This window comes from Mytilus californianus, unplaced genomic scaffold, assembly GCF_021869535.1.
Source record: "Mytilus californianus isolate M0D057914Y unplaced genomic scaffold, xbMytCali1.0.p SCAF_4, whole genome shotgun sequence".
NCBI classification, from domain to species: domain Eukaryota; kingdom Metazoa; phylum Mollusca; class Bivalvia; order Mytilida; family Mytilidae; genus Mytilus; species Mytilus californianus.
Window position 1 is genome coordinate 115328196 of NW_026262690.1, and position 17205 is coordinate 115345400.

The following is a 17205-nucleotide window of genomic DNA, read 5'->3' on the forward strand; positions in this document are numbered from 1 at the left end:
ATCAGGCAATATTGATACAAACTCGCCTTCTTCTATGATAATAAAGCTGAAATTTTGTAGTCCGCTCACAGAAAAAGAAATATCCGTTATAAGCAAATTAGTTGAACAAACTAGTACAGATGAACTACCAAATCTAACTTTAAAAGGAAGACGAACAGTGGAAGCTTCGTCAGAACAGGACGAAAAGGATGAATTGGAGGTATATAAAATTACGTCTTTAACATCACCAGTGCTGGAAAAAAACTATGACAGTGGTATCATCATTCTGACCGAAGAATCTTACATCCCAGAAGAATCAAATATTGAGGTTAGGTTATGGGATGATAATACATATCATGTGTTGACTGCAAAGATAATTAAAAATGTCGTTGAATTCAACATTCCATGGCACAATTTGCAATTTATTGCTTTGAAAAAATTATATGTTTCGGTATATGACAAGAAAAGGAAAACTGAGAGTTCTAAAATGACGATGACACTGGCTAACGATAACGAAAACACTTATCACATGAAAATACCAGGACCAAAACGAGTTTTTCCCGAAATAAGTCTACCAACCATGTCATACCTTTTTGCTTCCAGAGTCCCATCCTTAAGTGACGAGAGTGGATTTGATTCGGACAAGGAAGTAGATGAATCATGTGCAAAGAAAAATTTTGACTAAAAAGTGCTTTTGTAACTATAGAGAGGATGCAGTGCCACCAAATTTTAAATTTCCAACGTTTCAATCGAAATTTTATAAAATTTACGGTACTAATCATATTGCACCAGATACACATTTCGACAATTACGGTCTCTTTTTTATGACGCTAGAGGCCAAAATACTTGAAAACCGTTATATCAATGTTGAAGAGCTAAAAAAATAAAGAATTAATAATTACCCGGACATGTATACTGCCTACTGGGGTGGTGATACCCTCAAGGACAAATATTCCATCAACAGAAGTATTGACCAAGTGGTAGTTATAACATTAATGGTACCAATGTTATTGCATCAAGTGCGCATTTCGACAATTAATGTCTCCCCAGTGATGCTTGAGTGTGGACTCGAGATAGCAGCAGTAGTTTTACCAACCAAGGCAATCAACTATGTCAGAGGACAATTCCATTGCTGTATAAAAGTAAGAGTAAATTTCATTGTTCAATGTCATATGTGTCATGAAAACAGAATTCGTGACGTTTGTGATTGTGGACTCTTTTGTAGACAGCAAAGTTATGTAAATATCGATTTAGTTTGATATGGAAAAACAAAATAGTTTTAATATTAGTTCGTTGCAGAGACATACAAATACGTTTTAATTACTGTGAAATGTATAAATAGCCATTTTTTTACGGAATTTACTGATGTGTTAATTTGGCCTTTCAACGAGGCTCAAAAATTTATATAAACGTTTTTCAAACTGTATTCAGTCTATTTCCTTTTAAATAACCTTTTCAACTATACTGTTACCATAATGACTACTTAAGAATTTAAAGAAGTAACTGATTCTATACTCTGTACTATTTATATACTAATATTTATCATTACTAACTTTGTCCAGTTTTTTTATGTTAATGGTGCAAATCTGCATCCGTGATTTAGATGTATTGTCTTATTATTTATTACAAAGACCGTATATTGATGTCTTGATAGAGTTTAACATATCAAATTACAAACAGGGAATGAACTTATCTAGATCTGGTGTAGCGACAAGAAAGGGATCTCCTGCTATATTTTTGCTATTTATGTAGCTTAGTATTAAAATGCCAAGTGGGTCTAATTAACTCGATCTACGGTATATCACGGGTTATAGCCGCCGTACAGTTGATTCCAAACGTTGTTGGGTATCGAAGAGAAGAATAATGCATGGTCAAGGAGAAAAAGGTATGAATTTATAATGTTTATAAAAAAGAAAGTTGACGCCATTCTTGACAAGGGAGAAAATATGATAAAACCACATTTATGTTCCATTGAATTCGGAAATAAAAAGGTATGATAAATCTTTCAAATAAATTCAGATGATCATAATTCATTAGTTTGTAAAAGTTACGATTTATATTATGGAATTTTGTCATATATATTTGTATCAGGAATTCAAACATCTTGTATCAGTACCCAAAATGCTAACAATTGCCAAATTATCCTTATTATGAGATCTTTTTTTAAGATATGAGCCAAGGCTTTACCCAAATAGATATGTTGCTGCAAGATGTATTTTTACAAAATGTTATTATGTATAAAATATCTTTTTGTGTTCTGCATTTGCTTAATCTATCTTTTTTTAAAATATGTTTAAAATTATAACTTTAGGTTAAATAACTCATGTTTTGAGGGACAAAAACAATCTCTTATTACAACCCCTCCATAACTCTTCAGGTGTTTAGGTCTTATATCATTGTTTGGGTTTGAGCGGTCATAATGAAAGTAAATTCAGAAAAGAACTAAGGACGTACAACATTAAAAGTGTTATTTTCATTTGTACATAAACACCCATAAATGCATTTAAAGCAACAACAAATATCTTTCGAAAACAGCTACCATGTTTTATTTATAGTTTAATCCAGGTTTTTGTACACAGACTTTTTATTTCTCGATGTTTACAAGTAATTTATACATCAGTTGATTTAAATAGTTGTAACGAATGGACAAACTTTTCTAATTATTTCATTTATAGATGTTAAAGACTGGTATATGGAATTCATTACTTACTGTACCTGCCATATCTTGGCGTTTCTCGTTATTGTCATAATTTAAAATAAAAAATCCCCCTTGAACCCTTAAACCGATTTCAACTATACTTGGACTTTATGTCAAGTTCTACATACTTTCTATTTCCACCAAATTTTCATACTTATTCTGAAAGAATATTTTGGCGTTTATTACAATAATTTGGGAAACTGTAATATATAGAGAGAATTAGTAAGCACTAAAAATCCTCATAAAACTAAGATCCACAAATAGGTTTTTAAATATGACTGAAAAATTAATCTGCTCATTTAAAGACAGTTGCCCTTGAAATGAAGTTTAACCATATTGATGTTTTAGCTTTGAATTTTATTTTTGTTTCGTAGAAATGTTTAACAGCATATTTTATCAGCAAATTAAGCAGCATTAGCTTTATAGATAGGTCAACATAACATACATTGTCAATCGACTTCTTGTATGAGTAATTGTCTCTGAATAACGATTTGTACTTTTTTTATCAGATTGCTTTTTCTGGATAATTATTGATAAAAATAGAAATTATGAGCATCAACATTGATCAGAAAGATAAGATCTACAAAAAAGTCAACTCGGCTCTATAACAGTAATTGTCATGTTCAATATGCTTGTAAGAAAACCTGTAAAGAAATAACATTTCACTACAGAAAGACTATGTTTTTATCGATTTTTTGCAGACGATTGGTTTAGTGTCAAACCAAAAACCCACAACTAACTTTCAGAATAAAATTCGACGAACGGTACATTTAGATAATTTATGACCATTGTTAATTTAGCAAAATGATAAAAATTGCAATAAGATGGACATATGGGGTTTGTTCAGGCGTTTTTTTTTTTATAGTTATTTGAATACATATTTGAAGCATTATGATGACCGATTTTGATTTTATTTTGGTTGTATACATACGAACGTTTTTAAAACCGTAACTACAGATCGAGTTAGAATGGGAGTTTCAAAGTTGACTTTAAATGCATACAATGTGTATGATACAGTATTGTATATAAAATTTTACATACTCAAGTCATATCTGCAATATAATACGTAAATCCATTTCAGCACATTGATTTTCGTTTTAGAACGCACAACGACCGGAATAACCCGCATGGCGATTACATCCCGTGGTATATATGAATAATCTGATTGAAACATTTATCACTGTAAAGCAAAATAAATTGTTTTTACAAAGATGAAATGCAGAATAGTGCACGAAATGAAATACAAGCATTGATAAAATGAAATGCATAACTTTTTGAAAATTTTAGTGTCCGATCCCGCTTTCTTGTGACCGACTTGAAGAACGCAGTAGCTTTCAGCTGATAAAGAGACTACTATAACACATTAATCTCAGCCTAACTACCAGTAAAAAGTAAAATCACAAAAATGATTGGGAGAAGTGTAATATCAACTTCTTCTTGTCGTTTAATTTTTCCCTATATTTTAAGAAAGAAATCCGAACTGTCTTTTTTATTGTAGTTAAATTATAACTGGTATCTACGTTTTGCTATACTTTTAGCCTTTCGATTATATATGTTCTTCAACGTTTGTATATGGTTTTGAATTTCTATATATTTTGGCCTCAATCATCATTAAAGAGACATCAATTGTTGGAAAGAGCATCGGATACAATACAATAGGTACCGTTAATGTTATTGTTAAATAGATCTCACGGTTATAATCATATTCCATAGTTACGTTTAACAGATAATAATTTCTTCAGATGATAATATACACTATCTGCTATAAAATATGCCATTACAGTATCGTGATGCTTTTTGAAAGTTAAAATGTGGTGTAGCACCATTACCAATTGAAACTTGTTGCTATGACATGAAAGATTTTTGTGATAAAAGTTATAATTCATAAGATGAAAAACATGTATTTTTGTATTGTCCATTATATGAAAATTTAAACCCTGCCAATATCATTGCTATACTTTATTGTAATGCTTAGTTTTAAAAATTTGATGAGGAAGAAATATTTGTATATCTATTCAATAATAATACAAATAAATTTTATATCGTTGCCAAAACCTGTTGCTACATATTAATATGGAAAAACAGTTTTTTATATCAATAATTGCTCTTATTTCATATGATTCTAAATTGATGTAAATATTTTTTTATGTAGTCTCTCATACTTCTTTGAAGAATGGCATATTCATAAATTTTACTTGTTTTATACAAGATTGCTATATCAATGTTTTGGGTGGGTTTAGAGACTATAATAAATTACATGTATTATGATGGTATGATGGTATGATACTAAACCTCTAACGGGAGGGACTGTGCTTGATTTTTATATGACGAAGACATAATCTTTCAATCAGTTCAATCAGGTCTGGATCTGGCATGCTAGTAATCATTTGTTATTTTATGTTGATCATTGTCATTTTGCTTAGTTTCTTCTGTTACCTATTCTAACATCTGACTCGGACTTCTTTTAAACTGAGTTGTGCTGTGCGTACTGCTGTGTTTTGGTTTATTCCACATTGGCTAGAGGTATAGGCGATGGTTGATATCTCAGAAAACATATTTAACCCCGCCGCATTTTTGCGCCTGTCCAAGGCCAGATACATCTGGCCTTTGTTAGTTTTGCATTTTTATTTAATTTTGGTTCATTTATATGTTTCGAGGTTTAGTGTGACGTCCATTTTTGCTGAACTAGTATACATTATTGTTAAGGGGCCAGCTGAAGCCCGCCTCCGTGTGCGGGATTTTGTCGCTGTATTAAAGATCCATTGGTGGCCTTGTGCTGTTTTCTGCTCTTTGGTCGAGCCTTTTCACTCATTCCCCGTTTCCTTTCTCAATTTTATTAAATACTAAATCTTCAATCTTGTAAATAAATTAATTAGTTACTGACTCCCAAATCAAGTAACAACAAACAAAAAAGATTGTTTACAATGGTAATGAATTTAGTCATATATTGTAATCGTTTTCTGAACCATGAATGTTTCCAAATAAAAAAAAAATATTACTAACTAAAGGTTCTTTCAGTTAATTTCAGTTATTCAGAATCGTCCTACTTCAGAACCTGGAAATCACAGCAAAACTTGGATTCTCACATATATCGGTGTCTGTATATCTGAAAATTTGAAACAAGAACAGAGTCTTTATAATAATTTAATCATATTATGTATGTACCTGCATATTTTAATTAAGTTTTTGATGTAATGTTACTCTTACCTTATTTATTATTGAAAACATGGTATGTACCGATGGAATAGCATTGTATATCATTGTGTTTTATTGGGCCTTTACCTTGTTTAACAATTATTGTGATAATGGTAATTGTGGTTGTGCAAATATTATTGTATATAATTGTGCATTATTGGGCCTTTACCTTGTTTAACAATTATTTTGATAATGGTAATTGCAGTTGTGCAAATATAATTGTATATAAATGTGCATTATTGGGCCTTCACCTTGTTTATCATAATGTATAATTTAAATCACTATTGGCACTTATACATGTATTGGATTAGAAATCTATTTCAAAATGCTAGATAATAAGAAAAACTATTTAACGCTTTGTTGATTTAGGACTCTTCTTTACAAACTTTTATTTCAACGGGGAGGAGGAATAATGTTCAAAGAGAAATTCACTATCGTTCACTATGTTTTTAAGAAATTGTTAGTGTTTAATTTCATTTAGTATTCAAATGAACATAATTTGGAAATAAGCGAAAAGTTCACATTTTCATAAATTTTAAGAGACATATTTGTATACTTCTTTAGTAACTAATTTGCAAAAAGCTTCACATTCTCCGAGGCAACACTTTTATGTAAGTTTACTACTCGAATTAAGAAATTATTGAGTGCTTTTTATTACTGTGGATCATATTTCGTATTAGTTTTGATACTATGTAATTATACTAATATGATTATTATGTATATGTACAATCGAGTTTAGATAACATTAGAATAAAGATTTATAATTGACAATAGCTGTATTACACCTAAATTGTTTAATTAAAAGAGAGACAAAAGATACCAAAGGGACATTCAAACTCATTAGTTGAAATAAACTGACAACGCCATGGCTAAAAAGAAAGTCCAACAGACAAACAACAGTATACAAAACACAAAATAGAAAACTAAAGAATGTGCAACACGAACCCCACAAAAACTGGAGTGATCTCAGGTGCTCAGGAAGGGTAAGCAGATCCTGCTCCACATGTGGCACCCGTCGTGTTACTCATGTAAGTACGTCGTCATCTGTGAAACAGATATTTCATAACAGTCACCCAACTCGTGATGAGGTTCGTAAAATTTACGTAGATGATTTCAACTTAATCACTTGGAACTCTTGGTTTGATAGCTTCCTTGTGAGCAGCAATCCTCTATCAAGAAAATCATTATATGAAATACAAGCCCTGGAATATCGTATCAACTGGGAGATAAAAACTCCGTATGCAGGCGCTGTTGGAATGTTGCTACATAGAAATGGAAAGTTCACAATTGGGAGACTGAATCGACTCTTTTGTCGTAAAGTTATGTTTTCGATCGACCCTCATTATCAATCTCTAATGAAAGTCAAGATATGAGGCCGACTTGACTGTATTTGTTGTATCCTTTATCTCGAGTAAGTCTTTGGGATAGATGCGTTTAACATAGTCACAACATTTTGAATTATTAAGTGAGAACATCATCTTTATAGCGGAAAGGGAAGTTAAAGCATACTGCTAACTTTTTTTCTTGCTTCCTAAGAAGCTTCTGTATGAAGTCAGCCTCATATGAATAAAGGAACAAGTTGGCAAGAAGAGGAGCACAGTTGGTTCCCATGGGAATGCCGATTTTGTTTGGAAAATCACGTCCTCCAAAAGGAACAAATTTGTTGTCAAGAAATTAAGCATCTTGATATTGTCAGTTTCAGAAAATTTTTTGTTTGAATCAGAGTGCGTTATACAAAGTTCGATTCATCGCTATCTAAGACAAGATACTTGTATCTACATTGACCATTCTGTTCATGAACAACACCAGGATCAATTCTTTCAATTTGTCTTTTAGTTTGGAATTGGGAATACTTGTTCAAAGTGTAGAAAAGTCAATTGTTATAATACTATTGCAAGATGAAAGAGTGTATGTACTCTAAAAGAAATTTGGATTTTTTTAAGTATCCACATCTGATTCAATCCACCTCTAGAATAGGTAGTTTCACAACAGCTTTGAAGACCGGATTTGATTGCTGATAAAATTGATGTTAATGATTTAGACTAGAGGCTCTAAAGAGCCTGTGTCGCTCACCTTGGTCTATGTGCATATTAAACAAAGGACACAGATGGATTCATGACAAAATTGTTTTTTGGTGATGGTGATGTGTTTGTAGATCTTACTTTACTGAATATTCTTGCTGCTTACAATTATCTCTAATGAACTTGGCCCAGTAGTTACAGTGGAAAATATTTTGTAAAAATTTACAAAAATTTACAAAATTTATAAAAATTGTAAAAAATTTACTATAAAGGACAATAACTCCTTAAGGGGTCAATTGACAATTTTGGTCATGATGACTTATTTGTAGATCTTACTTTGCTGTACATTATTGCTGTTAACAGTTTATCTCTATCTATAATTATATTCAAGATAATAACCAAAAGCTGCAAAATTTTCTTAAAACTACAAATTCAGGGGCAGCAACCCAACAACGTGTTGCCTGATTGGTCTGAAAATTTCAGGGCAGATAGATCTTGACCTAATGAACAATTTTATCCTCGTCAGATTTGCTCTAAATGCTTTGGTTTCAGAGATATGAGCCAAAAACTGCATTTTACCCTATGTACTATTTTTTAGCCATGTCGGCCATCTTGGTTCACGGGCGGGGTCATCGGACACATTTTTTAAACTAGATACCCTGATGATGATTGTGGACAAGTTTGGTTAAATTTGTCTTAGTAGTTTCAGAGGAGAAGATTTTTGTAAAAGATTACAAAAATTTACAAAAAATTGTTAAAAATTGACTATAAAGGGCAATAACTCCTTAAGGGGTCAACTGACCATTTTGTTCAATTTGACTTATTTGTAGATCTTACTTTGCTGAACATTATTGCTGTTTACAGTTTATCTCTATCTATAATAATATTCAAGATAATAACCAAAAACGTCAAAATTCCCTCAAAATTACCAATTCAGGGGCAGCAACCCAACAGCGGGTTGTCCGATTCATCTGAAAATTTCAGGGCAGATAGATCTTGACCTGATAAACAGTTTTATCCCCTAGTCAGATTTGCTCTTAATGCTTTGGTTTCAGAGATATAAGCCAAAATCTACATTTTACCCCTATGTTCTATTTTTAGCCATGGCGGCCATTTTGGTTGGTTGGCCGGGTCACCGGACACATTTGTTAAACTAGATACCCCAATGATGAATGTGGCCAAGTTTGGTCAAATTTGGTGCAGTAGTTTCATAGGAGAAGATTTTTGTAAAAGTTAACGACGACGGACGACGACGGACGACGACGACGACGACGGACGACGGACGCCAAGTGATGAGAAAAGCTCATTTGGTCCTTTGGGCCAGGTGAGCTAAAAAAAGGTTTCTTGGATCACTCGGAAGACCCAGCAATATAACGTTGTTTGCAAGGACACTCATGTAGTTTAGGTATCCAATACAATAAAGGAAGATCCAGTTCTTCATCTTTAGTTGAAATTCCAAAGGAACATAGAACATACCTATGATTATCCACGATTTCCTCCTTGGTACGTGTCGTGGGGGTATATTTTGAGTTTCTAAGTGAATTGTCAATACCTAATTCATTTATCAAGCAGTTTATGTAATGTGATTTACACACAAAAATGATGTTGTTTGGGGCTTTATCTGTGGGGAAAACAACATATTTGTCATGTATGTTGAACAGGTGTTTTGCAACATTTGGGTCTTTAAAGATTGATCTAGCATGTGTAATCACAGACCCTTTCAGTTTTTTATACGACCGCAAATTTATTTGCGTTCATATTATGTTATGGTGTTGTCTGCGTCTGAAGACATTTTGGTTCTTAGACATTAACTTGAGTATAATTTTATGGATCTCTACGAAATTTTAGCAGAAGGTTCCATACCACTAAAAGATTGATGGGATTGTTTTTGGGGGCTATTGTCTTAGCAGTTTTTTAATTAGGGGCCAAAAAAAGTAAGTTTTACTGGTTCATGGAAAATAAATTGGTTCGCAGACAATAACTTTAGTATAAGTGTATGAATGTGCAAGAAATTTTAGCACAAGGTTCCATACCACAATTGGAGGGTTGGAATTTATTTTAGGGGTTATTGTCGTAGATTTTTGTAATTAAGGACCAGAAAGGGGCAAAAACAATTATTTGTCTGGTTTTAAGACAATAACTTGAGTATAAGAGATATTTCTCTAATCAAAATATTAGCACAAGGTTCCACACAAAAATAGGAATTTATTTTAGGAGTTATTGTCATAGCTGTTTATGAATTAGGGGCCAAAAAAGGGTAACAAAAACAATTTTTGTCAAGTTCACAGACAATAACTTGAGTATAAGTGTATGGATCTCTATCAAATTTTAGCACAAGGTTCCATACCACAATAGGAAGGTTGGGATTTATTTTTGGGTCATTGCCACACTTGTAGCCAACAGATAGATGTATGTTTGCCTTTGCGGGAAGTATAAATTTGCAGTGGTGACAGGTCTGATTGGTTATGCTTTATAAACTGTATAATGCCATTCTGTTTGCATGGGAGTCGATCTTTCTTTATGTTAAACCTAAAAATACTAATAATATTAGTCTGGAAAATCTTGAAAAATTAAATTTAAATTAAAGTTTCATAAGTTTGCTTTGTAACGTATGCCTAAAAACTTCATATACCAAACTGAACATGATCATGTTGCTATTCTCACATAATGTCTTTTTCTTCAAATTGAACATTTATACTATTATATATATTACAGATGGTTAGACTCGTCCAAATCTCTGATGGAACAGGGTGTGAGAGAAAACGATTTTGTTGTTGTCAAGTTTAAATACTTCTCATTCTATGACCTGAATCCAAAGGTAAGATTAAATCACATGCCTGTGGTTTTTGTGGTCAAGACTGATTGCCTACAGCTGGTCTCACAGAGAAAACTTTCATTCAATAGAAAATCAAGGTTTGGGTACATTGATTTCTTTATATTCATTCATGAATTTGCTATTTATGTAAAGGATAGCATCATATAGCCGGGCATTGACTTGTGCATGTATATTTATACTTAAGATATTGATAGTGTAAATTAAGATTTCAATAGAACACACTGTGTACGAAAAAGCATAAAAAATGAAAATTTTAAATCGTATTCACCCCATTTTGAATGGACATGACAACATTTAGGTCATAATAAATATTAATTTAAGTGAATTTGTGGTCCACTGAAATCACAAATTTTAATGTTTAGCGTAAGATCTGTCCCAAACTACAGATTAAAAATGAAATACTTTAGAAAATAAGGAATTTAGTGTCTTCATTCATGACATCTCTACATGCTCCATATAAAGCAAATGATCATCCTTCTTATTCCTGTTCATCTCGAAGTTAAAATAAAGCTCTCAATGTGGAGTTCAGGCTTCACTTGAAATTCAAGATAGCCAATGGGCAGGCATTGTTTGATCAAAATTCTTTACTAGAATAGATTCGGATACGGCTACAGCTGTGCATTATGGCACACAGATTCAGGATAAAACAAATCGAAGCCTAGATCTAAAAAATATAGTAATAATTTGCCTAGGACATTGTAAAATTACGAAACAATAGAAATATTTTAGACAACAATGTAAGATAACATGGCAGGAAATAACGTATGTTGAACTTTTTTTAGCATGTGTCCTTTTTGGAAAGTTGTTTTATTGGTTATGACATTGTCAATATTATTATGTATGCTGTATGATGAAAATGCATTTAAAAGGTGCATTCTGGTATTTAATTTGAATTTTTCTTTTTAAAATACATTCTCTTCCAAGTATTTAGATGAATCAGCATTTTTCAGCAGTAATTATAAATACATTGTACTTTTCTCAGGTATAAAAATCACTGATTGATGGTTGAAAAAGTGTTCATTCTTATATACAATGAAACTGTCAATATAGATTTACAAGCAGACGGTTTTTAATGCTATAAATTGTTTCTGTAACAGAAGCTGTAGACATTTCATCACATAGTTAGCATACTTCACTGGCATCATTTGAGATGTATGAAATCCTCAAGTCTTAACGATTCTATGATCTACAGGTGTTTTTATAAAGCTGATCAATTAGACGCAATAATCAACTACATAGATGCACTTAATGGTTATGATATTAAAAGATAAATATGTTAATAAGATGACTAATACGAGGATGTCTTAATTGTTCTTTAAAGATGTTGTTCTTCATTTATAAATATGCTTCACCATTGTGTTGGTGGGAAATACTTGGCAAGGCTGTTGCAAAAGATTGGAGGAAGGCCAAGCCTCTACTTCAGCCTCGTAACATCCGCTCACAACTTGCGTTCTGGAACTCATCATACGCTCATCTCTCCATGTTTACGCTATAAATCAGACAATTTATATTTACTACCTAGGTAAAAACAAATACACAATTTATCATCAATTAACGAAGGAAGAAAAACAGGTGTCTCATGACCAAAAATTTAAAAGCAAAATATCTAATCGTACCTTTGCCTTAAGTTTAACATAATAAAAGATACTTTATATATCATAGTAAAAGCTCTTCCTATTAAAAGTCACCTTTACTTAGTGCAGCAAAATAAATTTTAAAGAACTGTTATATTTTGTCAGAAGCAAATGCGCGCTCCTATAATCAATTTGTTTGTATTGGACTCATCCTTCATCTAACAATCTTAATATTTTTAAAGGTTAATTGAAAAACTAATCATAAATTTTGAAAATGCTTCTGTGCTCCCCAAATTATAGCAAGCATTCTTCATGATTTTCTTATTATTTTTGGTTTACGAATAATATACCAGATCTCACATAACAGGTTTACTGACATAATAGTTTAAATATCTTTTACAAATATACAATAAGTAAGGTGTTTTATACTTATTAATCCATTTGGAATATTCCTACCCAAATGTAAAAAATACTAAAAACAAACTGACAACGCCATGGCCAAAAATAAAAAGACAAACAGACAAATGATAGTACAGATGACACAACATAGAAAACCAAAAGACTAAGCAACACGAACCCCACCAAAAACTGGGGGTGATCTCAGGTGCTCCGGAAGGGTAAGCAGATCCTGCTCCACATGTGGCACCCGTCGTGTTGCTTATGTTATTACAAATCCGGTAAATAGTCTAATTCGGTAAGTCACATTCGTGAAAAGGGAGGGTATTTTAGTTACGACATAAGGAACATATCTGATATCATCTGTGAAACGGTTATTCCATAACGGTCAACCAACTAGTGATGGCGTCCGTAAAATTTACGAAGGGATGACTTCAACTTCACCATTTGGAACTCTTGGTTTAATAGCTTCCTTGTGAGCAGCAATCCTCTATCAATGAAATCATGATAGGAAACACAAGCCCGGGAATATCGTATCAATTGGGAGATATATACTCCGTATGCAGGCGCTGCTGGAATGTTGCTACATAGAAATGGAAAGTTCACAATTGGGAAGCTGAAATCATCTCTTTTGTCGTAAAGTTTTGTTTTCAACCGACCCTCATTGTCAATTTCTAGATGTAAGTCAAGATATAAGGCAGACTTAACTGTATCTGTAGTATCCTTTATCTCTAGTTCGATGGGATAGATTCGTTCAACATAGTGACCAAATTTTGTATTATTTAGTGAGAGAACATCATCTATATAGCGGAACGTAGAGTTACAGGATATTGCTAACTTCGTATCTTTCTTCCTAAGAAGTTCCTGTATGAAGTCAGTCTCATAATAATAAAGAAACAAGTCGGCAAGAAGAGGAGCACAATTGGTTCCCATTGGAATTCCGGCAGTCTGTTGAAAAACACGTCCTCCAAACGTAACAAATATGTTGTCAATCAAGAAATCAAGCATCTTGATAATGTCAGTTTCAGAGAATTTTTTGTTTGAATCAGAGTGATTCTTTACAAAGTAGGATTTATCCCTCCCCAAGACAAGATACTTGTATCTACGTTCGCCATTCTTTTTAATGAAACAAAGTAATACCAACTCTTTCAATTTGTCTATTAGTTTGGAATGGGGAATACTTGTGTAAAGTGTAGAAAAGTCAAATGTTTTAATACTATTGCAAGATGAGAGAGTCTTAGATTGTATGTACTCTAAAAGATCTTTGGAATTTTTTAGTTCCACGTCTGATTCACGCCACCTCTAGAATAGGCAGTTTCACAATAACTTTGATGCCTGGCTTTGATTGCTGATAAAATAGATGTTAATAATTTAGAAAGAGGTTTCGTGGAGCACTTGGAAGACCCAGCAATATACCGTTGTTTGTAAGGACACTTATGTAGTTTAGGTATCCAATACAGTGATGGAAGATCCAGTTCTTCATCTTTGGTTGAAATTCCAAAGGAACATAGAACAGACCTATGATTATCCAGGATTTCCTCTTTGGTAAGTGTCGTGAGGGTATATGTTGAGTTTCCAAGTGAATTGTCAATACCTAATTCATTTATCAAGCAGTCTATGTAATGATATTTACACACAAAAGCGATGTTGTTTGGGGCTTTATCTGCGGGGACAACAACATATTTGTCATGGAGGTAGGACAAGTGTTTTGCAACATTTGGGTCTTTAAAAATTGACGTAGTGTGGGTATTGATATGCCCATTTAGTGTCTTAATTCGGATTTGTATCAACGACCTCACAGCCTTAATCCATTCGGAAAGAGTATCTACGTCTTCTTTCTCGCGTTTAGCCCATTGCCTGGCAAAATCCTCGACTGAATCCATCAGTATTTTGAAGTTGTATTTCCAATCGATTGATTTAGGCTCACGATATTTCGGACCTTTGGATAACAAATTTCGCAGGGAAGTGTTATTGACAATGTTGAGGTCTCCGGTAATAACGTGGCCAGCCGGTTATATGTGAATTGGGAACTAGCACAGGTGCAATCAGGAGGTTTAGACTTGAAGTCGTCAATGTTGAGATCCTGCAAAACGTGTTTGTAATTGAAAATTTTAGTTGCAATTGGTTTGGTATAGGTATAAGAAATTATTGGTACAGACTGATCTTTAAAATAAGGTGGTATTTTCGACTGAACTACTTTATGATGAAGGATATTGCCTAAGTTGACGCCATCAAGACCTTTGTAGGCAAAGGAAAGATTAAGAAAAGATCTTTTCTCTTTTTCATCTTTTCCAATGCGAACTGGTTTGAAAAGGCTGTGACTTGCAATATCCGAAATGATAGCTGTAAGTTTGTATTGGTTTGAATGAGGGTTTGTAACAGTGGTTTCCAAACATAAATTAAACAGAGAATGAAGTTTTGAAAGGGGTAATGAATACAGTTTCGTGCGAATGTGATGAATGCTTAACGGCTTTTTTATAAATGGCAGCAAGTCATTAATAGAGACATCATGCAAAGTAGGTGATGTATATTGACGATGACCATGACTGCGTCTACGTCGAGGAGTAGAGTTGAAAATATTCATCACATTCACCGAGCTACAGGAAGGACTAGATAGAATACCTATGCCATCAATTTTGTTATTGCAACCATATGGTGTCGCAGTTCCCATTTGTCGAACCCAGTAGTCCTCTTTTTGTCTACGGAGAGGCGTTGCAAGTTGAGGATTGTTAGTCTTGTGGTATATTTTTTCGATTATACGAACTGTCATAGAAACGATGGAATGATCAGGCTGATTAAAATGCTGGTACAAAATGTCGTTTGCATTGAGGTTGATATCTGATCTATGGACGCACATACGTTTGTTAAGCCTTTCTTTCGTTTCACCGACGTAAACCAATCCACAAAGGTTACACTCTAATCCGTAGACGACATTTATAGATTTACAATTCAGATCATCGTAACTTCTAGTAAAGTAAGACTTTTTAGTTAAATTGCTAGTGAATCGAGCGTCTGTTATTAAAATTTCACAAGTTTTGCAGCCATTAGTTCCACATTTCGAAATGAGACAGTGTTGTTCAGAGTCATCAAAATCCAAAATATATTTAAGGAGAACTGTCTTTAATTGTGACTGGTGTCAACAGGGTATTAAGAATCCCCGGCTATGTATGCATCACCAACTGAGGGTGACAGCTCCTGTTATTAACATCAGAGAAATTGAAGGATATTTGGGGTATATGTCAATGTGACAGCAACCAAACAACAATAATAACATAAAATGACAATTTGAGGGCAACAAAATATTCACCATTATACTATGACACTATGTCTAGCTTAATTAATTGTCTTGCTTATAGAAGTTAGGAATAAGTTAAACAAAAATATTCAAAGATCTGCCATTAACATCTATTTCTTGTATAAGAACAAATACGGTAACTATGAAGAATTTCATCAACAAAGATGAGTCTTTATGATAACATATTTGATTGATAATCATTGTCACTCATAATTGTGTATTCTGTATGTTTTAAATGGTTTAAAGGTATTTACCTTTCTTCTTCAATTAAGATCATTGACAAGCAAATGTTTGGAGAATGTTACAATTAAACTTAAAGGGCATTTATTCGGTCAGTTGATATATATAGACTATGTATTTCTAAAGTGAATAAAATGTCAATAGATAGCATCTGAACTAGACAATTAAAATCCCTCTTAAAGAAAATAAAATTAGAAAGTCTTTAAATTCTTATGAGTATAGGTTTCCTGTGGTATAGTCCTGGAGTTGAGATATGAGTATAAAAGTTGTATAAAGACATACATAATAGACACGAGAGACGTCAGCGTCAGGTCACAGGATTAATCCTCTTCAATTCTGCATATAGTTCAGGAAGATCAATGAATTATTTACTTTTATAGGAATATAATCCCCTATATTTGACTCCAAACCTCTTAGTTAATTACTTCTTCATCAGGAATGATACCAGTAGGTGATAACTTATATCTAAATTTTAACTAGAAAAATAATCTAACATGCTTCTGCCAATTTGCACACAACAGTGCTAGGATGTAGAAAAAAAATGCATAAATGTATTTCTATATCCATGAACTTAATGAAGTGACCAAGTTTGAAATTCTTTATCAAAACTTAAATGTTTACAAAAAACAGGTCCTTAGCAAAGAATCTAATATTTCACACTCAAGTTTCTCTCATCAAAGGATGATATGGACTTTTTGTATTACAAGACTATTTTCCGTGGAAATAAGTTTTTAGTGATCATCATTGCATTGAACCAAGTACAATAAGATTATAGGGTAGTTACTTATTTGGTCATGAAATATACATTGTACTCTCGTAAAATATAGTGTTGTTCTTTAACAATCAAGGTAGTTACTTATATGGTCTTGATATATACATTCACATTGTACTCTCGGAAAATATATTGTTGTTTTTCAACAATCAATAAAAGTAAGGAATTTGAGAATAATAGCTAATCTTATCTGTTTAAT